This window comes from Triticum dicoccoides, chromosome 4B (assembly GCF_002162155.2).
Source record: "Triticum dicoccoides isolate Atlit2015 ecotype Zavitan chromosome 4B, WEW_v2.0, whole genome shotgun sequence".
NCBI classification, from domain to species: domain Eukaryota; kingdom Viridiplantae; phylum Streptophyta; class Magnoliopsida; order Poales; family Poaceae; genus Triticum; species Triticum dicoccoides.
In genome coordinates this window covers 630,724,499-630,731,908 of record NC_041387.1, presented here as the reverse complement: position 1 = coordinate 630,731,908, position 7,410 = coordinate 630,724,499, and the positions used below count along the sequence as shown (strand labels likewise).

The window sequence follows — 7,410 nt, the reverse complement described above, 5'->3', positions numbered from 1 at the left end:
GATGCGGCCGGTGCCCGTTCCCCTCCTCTGATACTAGGGCCTTTTTTGGAAAATATCCACGCACATGTGCACGCGCACGACCGCGGGGAAACGGAACCGCCAGCTTATAATACACGTACACGTCCGGTGTACAATAGTACACGGGCCGGTGCAGGCTCGTACAGGGCTCTACGACTCGTCTACGCGCGCTCTACGCCCACCTGAAATGACCATCGTACCCCTCGTTACGAACCGTCATCGACGCATCGGGACCGTCCTTCGGGCCATGCCGCTCCCTGCCGTTGCCCGTGGTGGTCTTTCTTGCTACTACTACACCTGTTGTGGCGGAGACGTGGTGAGACAATTCTCTCTGGCCGGATGACTGAAAAAAACCGTTTCTCATCGACGGTCAGATTTGATGACTTGACTGTTCCGTCCTTTCCGTACGCCTGTATGGTTTGAAAGCCGCAGATAACTATTTTCTTCATTTTTTCCAGCTATAAGACAGTGACTTGGTAGGAAAAGTTGGACCCAAATAGTACCAGGCCCCATAGGATTCCTAGGCGGCTGGGCACTGCATTTCCTTCCTCGCAGAAAACACAACAGAGAGAGGCAAAAACAAACATTGCTGCTGCACCAATCAGTGCACCCCGTTTTGACCATTGCTGTCGTACTAGCGACGCAACAATAAATCCATGGGCAATGGTTTTCCACACGGTCCCGATTCCCGAACAGCATTTTCACATCATCACACTCCATCGTCGCTAGGATTCCAGACCTTGGCGGATGAGGCTCTCTGTGCTGCTGGCTCTCGCCGGCGCCGCCCTGCTCCTGCTCGGCGTGGCCAGCGGGCAGCAGCAGCAGGCCGGCAGCGTGCCGTCGACCATCACGCGGGAGGCGTTCGATTCCATGCTGAGCGGCCGCAACATGAGCGGGTGCGAGGGAGAGGCGCCTTCTACACCTACGACGCGTTCCTGGAGGCGGCCAACGCGAGCGTGTTCCGTGGCTTCGGCACCACCGGCGACGACGCGACCCGCCGGCGGGAGCTCGCCGCCTTCTTCGGGCAGACCTCCTTCGTAACCACCGGCTACTGCTACGTGAAGGCGGTGAACCGGGCGAGCGCGCCCTACTACGGCCGAGGCCCCATACAGCTAACCACGTACGTGAGACATGTTCATCACTCTTTTCTTTTGCTTGGCACTGGGTTTGATTTGTGGGGAATTTGAGGATTTGCCACACCTTTCCTTGCACTTTGAGGATTTGCCTTTTTTTATTTTAACACTGATGATTTGCCACTACTTTGTCAAAAACTTAAGGATTTGCCCTTTCTAACCGATTTGAGATTACACTATAGATTGAATGACCAAAATGTCACTCTTGCCAAAACCAATCCAAATTAGATGCTTACGTTTTCTCCTCTGTTCGTCCCGCAGCCGACGGCTCGCCATGCCTCATCCACCTGCCGCCCTGTGTTGTACTGCTGGTGCTCCTCCTCTCCCCACGCTCCGGTAGCGTCGTCGAGCTGCTGCTGCTCCTGTGCGTTTGCCGGATGTGGTGCGTGGAGGGTGCCGTCGACAGTCCGAGCCCGAGGACGGTGGTGTCTGTCCATGGTGAGCTCGGCGAGGGCGCGCCAGACAGGAGGCAAGCTCGGACTACAGCGTTTTTCTCTGTGTATGCAGCAGTAGGAGCAGCAACAGCCGGGTGCCCAGGTGCTGGAGCACGCACGCACACAACACACGCACAGATCACGCACTCACGCCCAGGTGCCAGAGCACTCACACAATGTACGTACAGCACTAACACACACACAAAGCACGCCCAGGCACACATCAGCTGGTCGTCCGCCTCGAGGCGCCGCCATCCGTCCGGCTCGAGCGCGACATGCTTTTCAAGGATGCCGTCCAGTGGTCGCCGCTGTCCACGGCGGACCGCGAGCTCGACGGCGATGAGGCCTGGCTGCCAGCTTGAGTCATTGCAGTGGATACGTGCGGCAGCCGTTTCTTGCCCCTTGCGACGCGTACGGCCGATGCTGCTGCCGGCTGGCCTCCCGCCTCGAAGACGAGAGCGTCCCTTGCCACGTCGGTCATGCTGCTCGCCGAGGCCGTGCGCGTGGCCACCGCAGCCTCGCGCGGCACCGTCCCGAGCGGCGGTACAGGATGGTTCTGCGCCAAGAGATAGCGAGCGAGGAGCAGATATGGCAGGGGGAGGCGGCAGCCTGACAGAGGTCAGCAGCGGTTGGGGATAGCCGGCGGGAAGCGTCCCGGCTAAGGGAGCGTGGAGTCAAAGAAAGGGCGGCGGGGAGAAGAGAGGCGAAGGGAAGCTCGCGGCGCCGCCGCGGCGTTCATGTCAATACTGCAATACGTGAGACCGTCAGAAAGAATGGGAGAGAGCCAAGCGTGATTCGATGTGCAGTTCATGGGTATTTTCGTCTTCTCATGGCGGGCCCATCTTATCAGGGGCAATTCCTCAAGTTTTTGGAAAAGTTGTGGCAAATCATCAGTGTCAAAATAAAGGAGGGCAAATCCTCAAAGTGTAGGGAAAGGTGTGGCAAATCCTCAAATTCCCCTTGATTTGTACCCTGCTTTCTCTTGCAAGGTGAACTTCCAATTATTCTGTCGCGATGAATGAACTTCAATTCGGCAAATTTCCTGCTACTGATCTAAAAAAGTTTCGTACTACTAATGCGCAGTTTATAATCGCAGCGAGGACAACTACCGGCAGGCAGGGAGGGTGCTGGGGCTGGACCTGCTGCGCAACCCGGACCTCGTGTCCACAGACCCCGCCGTCGCCTTCAAGACGGCCATCTCGTTCTGGATGACGGCGGCGGCTCCGAGCCCGTCGTGCCACGCCGTGATGACCGGCGGCTGGACGCCGTCCGCCCAAGACCGCCACGCGGGGCTGCTCCCCGGGTACGGCATGACCACATACATCCTCAACGGCGGGACGGAGTGCAACGAGACCTCCGCGGCGGCCCAGGACAGGGTCAACAACTACTACAAGAAGTACTGCGACATCCTCCAAGTGGGGTATGGTAACAACACCTTCTGTCAGAAGGACGAGCTAGCTCAGCCACCATCGTCGTCTCTGCATCCTCCTCCAGAAACGTCGGGAGGTCAGTAGCCGTGTCTTTACATGCTTGCCGTTACAGGAGCTACACCTTGCACATATTGCATTATTCACATGCTAATCCAATGCCATTCTCCGGTTTTTTTTCACAGAACCTTCGCCTCCGCCTCCGTCAAGGGCGGTTCTGATCGGCGTCTCTAGTTCAATCTCCCTCTTGATCATTATCGGCTCCTTGATCGGTTTCCTTTTATGGCGGCGGCGACGGCGAAAGCAAGGTGAAATCCACGAGGAAGCAATGGAGCATGGGTCAGAAGAGGATAACTTCTTCGACATTGACCAGGCCATGGAAGACGATTTCGAGAAAGGCTCCGGGCCCAGGCGGTTTCGTTACAAGGATCTGGTCGTCGCCACCGGCAATTTCTGTGATGAGAACAAGCTCGGACAAGGAGGCTTTGGCTCCGTGTACAGAGGGTTTCTGAATGAATTGAACCTTCAAGTTGCTATCAAGAGGATCTCCAAGGGTTCCAAGCAGGGGAGGAAGGAGTACGCCTCTGAGGTGAGAGTCATAAGCCGGCTCCGGCACAAGAACCTCGTGCAGCTCATCGGCTGGTGCCACGAAGGCGGCAATCTGCTCCTCGTCTACGAGTTGATGCCCAATGGCAGTCTCGACGGGCATCTGTACGACGCCAATAACGTCGTGCTCCCATGGCCCTTAAGGTATGCCTGCCCGCCCATCACAGAAAAATCATGAGCACCGCAAATGTATCGTGACTCTCCGATTCCGATTTCTTTGCCTTATAAGATGATAATTAGCCATGTGATGCTCCATTTCCTTTGTCTTCAGACATGAGATTCTGCTCGGACTAGGCTCGGCGCTTCTCTACCTACACCAGGACTGGGACCAATGCGTCCTGCATAGGGACATGTAAAACAATAAGTTTTGGGGGGAACTAGCACAACCCTCTAGGGGTGGCTTATCTCATTATATATAATGGATGTGTTACAATACGTACATAAGTACAGAAGCTATACATAGTCTAACACCCTCCCTCAATCTTAGCCACTTTCTAAAGAACTGAGAAGGGTAAAATTGCGCCTACAAGCCTCAAACTGTGGTAGAGGTAAAGGCTTAGTGAAGATGTCTGCAAGTTGATCCTTAGATGAGATAAACTTGATCTGGAGTTGTTTCTGTGATACACGTTCCCGTACAAAATGATAGTCAACTTCAATGTGTTTCGTTCGGGCATGAAATACTGGATTTGCAGAAAGGTATGTAGCACCGATGTTATCACACCAAAGAATAGGAGGCTGTGGTTGAGACAAACCCAACTCCTGAAGCAAAGACTGCACCCAAATAATCTCTGCAGTAGCATTAGCCACAACCTTGTACTCAGCTTCAGTACTGCTACGTGACACAGTAGCCTGTTTCCGAGCACTTCAGGCGATCAAATTAGGGCCAAAGAATACTGCATAACCCCCCGTGGATCGCCTGTCATCTGGGCTACCAGCCCAATCTGCATCAGAGAAGGCCGAAAGGACCCGAGAGGAAGTCGGCCGAATATGCATACCAAATGTCAGGGTGAACTGAACATAACGAAGAATGCGTTTAACAGCAGCCCAATGAGTATCTCTAGGAGCCTGAAGATACTGACAAACCCTGTTAACAGCATAAGAGATATCTGGTCTCGTGATCGTCAAGTACTGAAGTCCACCAACAATGCTCCTGTACTCTGTGGCATCCGCAGGAGACAAAAGCTCATCATCAACAGCTGTTATCTTGTCGGTAGACGACATGGGTGTGGTGGTCGGTTTGCACTTCAGCATGCCCGCTCTTTGTAACAACTCCAAGGAGTACTTCTTCTGCGTAAGGACAAGACCAGTAGCACGAGAAGTGACCTCAACTCCAAGAAAGTAGTGAAGTTTCCCAAGATCTTTGACCGCAAAATCAGCACCAAGAGAGCAGACAAGAGCATCAGCAGCATACTGAGAAGAGCTGACAAGGATAATATCATCGACATATACCAAAAGATACATAGTGACTTCTGGCTTCTGTAGAAGAAATAATGAAGTGTCAGCAGTGGACGGCACAAACCCATGAGCACGAAGGGCAGAGGCAAGGCGGGCATGCCAGGCACGAGGAGCTTGCTTCAAACAATATAGTGCTTTGGAGAGACGACAAATATAGTCAGGACGATCAGGATCAGAGAAACCAGGCGGCTGTTTCATATAAACCTCTTCCTCCAAAAATCCATGTAGAAAAGCATTCTACACATCAAGTTGACGAAGTGACCAACCACGAGAAACAGCAATGGAGAGAAGAAGCCGAATAGTGGTAGGCTTGACGACAGGACTGAAGGTGTCCTCATAGTCAAGACCATGGCGCTGCCGAAAACCGCGAGCAACAAGTCGCGCTTTGTAACGCTCAATAGATCCATCCGAATGCTTCTTCACTTTGAATACCCATTTTGAGTCAATAACATTTACCCGTGGTGGTGGAGGAACGAGAGTCCATGTCTTGTTACGAAGGAGAGCATGAAACTCCTGCTCCATAGCCTCTCGCCAATGTGGAATGCGCAGGGCAGCCTGATATGAGCGAGGCTCAGAAGATGGATCCGCAACAGCAGCAGCCAAACAAGCAGCCAACCAAGCAACCGTACCATCCTTACGTTCCTTAGGTTTGAAAATGCCACTGCGACTGCGTGTATGTGGTCGGGACACAGGAACCACCGAGGTCGACGGAGCAGCCTGCAACGGGCTGGAGGACGGCGACGTTGACGAGTCAGCCGGTGACGAGGAGCCAGACACAATAGCCTCGGGCTCGATCGGCGAAGAAGGCCGGCCCACCGGCGAAACCGGCAGAGCAGACGAAGCAGCTGGCGACGCCGGCGTCACAGACCGGGCCGATGGCGAGCCCGACATAGTGGGCCGTGGCGCGGCCGGTGTCGCGGGCCGATCCGCGGATGAAGGCGACGTGAGGACGGCGTCGCGGACCCGAGCTGCAGGCGAAGACGGCGTGACGGGCCGAGCCGCGGGCGAAGACGGCGTGACAGGCCGAGCCGCGGAAGACTCGGCGGCCGCTGGCGAAGAGGGCCGAGCCGCTCGAGACTCGGCGGTCGCTGGCGTAGCGGACCGAGCAGTGGAGATGCTCGGCGCGACGGGCTCTTCGGGTGACCATGCATGGGCACACGAATCGATGCCATGCAACATAGGGCGATCGACGTGCCCATCAGAAGGCGGCGATGATGATGGTGAATCCTCCAACAGCTCCAAACGAGCCCCACGTCCGGTTCCTGCACCATGGTTAGGTAACAGCAAAGGAGAGTATGCGACATCATCAAATTGGTCAGAAGCAACAGAGGATGAATGCAGAGATGGTGGTTCGACAGTGGACACAGGAAGTTTGGCAAAGGGAAAAACATGCTCATCAAACACGATGTCCCGAGATATATAAACACGATTAGTGGGAACATGAAGACATTTGTAACCTTTATGAAGAGAGCTATAGCCAAGAAAAATACACTTCTTAGAACGAAACTCAAGCTTGCGCTTATTATATGGACGAAGATGCGGCCAACAAGCACACCCAAATACCTTGAAAAAGGTATAATCAGGTTGTTCATTAAGGAGAACCTCAATGGGAGTCTTCATGTTTAAAACACGAGTGGGAGTACGGTTGATGAGAAAGCATGCAGTAGTGAAAGCATCACTCCAAAACCGAAACGGAACAGATGCATGGGCCAAAAGAGTAAGACCAGCTTCAACAATATGACGATGCTTACGTTCTACTGAACCATTCTGCTGATGTGTATGTGGACATGCTAAACGATGAGCTATCCCAAGCGACTGAAAGAAGGAGTTGAGGTTGCGATACTCGCCCCCCCAGTCCGACTGGACATGAACAATTTTGTGCTTGAGAAGACGTTCAACATGTTTCTGAAACTGAACAAAAATATCAAACACATCAGATTTGCGTTTAATAAGGTAAAGCCAGGTAAAGCGACTATAAGCATCAACGAAACTGATATAGTAATTATGACCACTGACAGAAGTCTGAGCAGGACCCCATACATCTGAAAACACAAGTTCTAAAGGATGTTTCACCTCACGACTGGACTCCGAAAAAGGAAGTTGATGACTCTTCCCCTGCTGACAAGCATCACACACTGCTACATCTTTATTACTAGACAAACTAGGAAGCTCATGACGACGCAAAATATGACGGACAATAGGTGTGGCCGGGTGACCAAGACGAGCATGCCACTGTGACGGAGAGACCCGAACTCCACTGAAAACACGGGCGACGCCAGGATGCTCCAGACGGTAGAGGCCCTGGCACAACCGCCCACTAAGAAGAATGTCCCTCGT

The 7,410-nt window shown here is 53.5% G+C and overlaps 1 pseudogene; it reads left to right on the top strand.

Annotated features, from left to right (window-relative positions):
* Nucleotides 1–722: 722 nt before the first annotated feature.
* LOC119291891 overlaps nt 723–7,410 on the top strand; it is a 9,452-nt pseudogene continuing 2,764 nt past the window's right edge.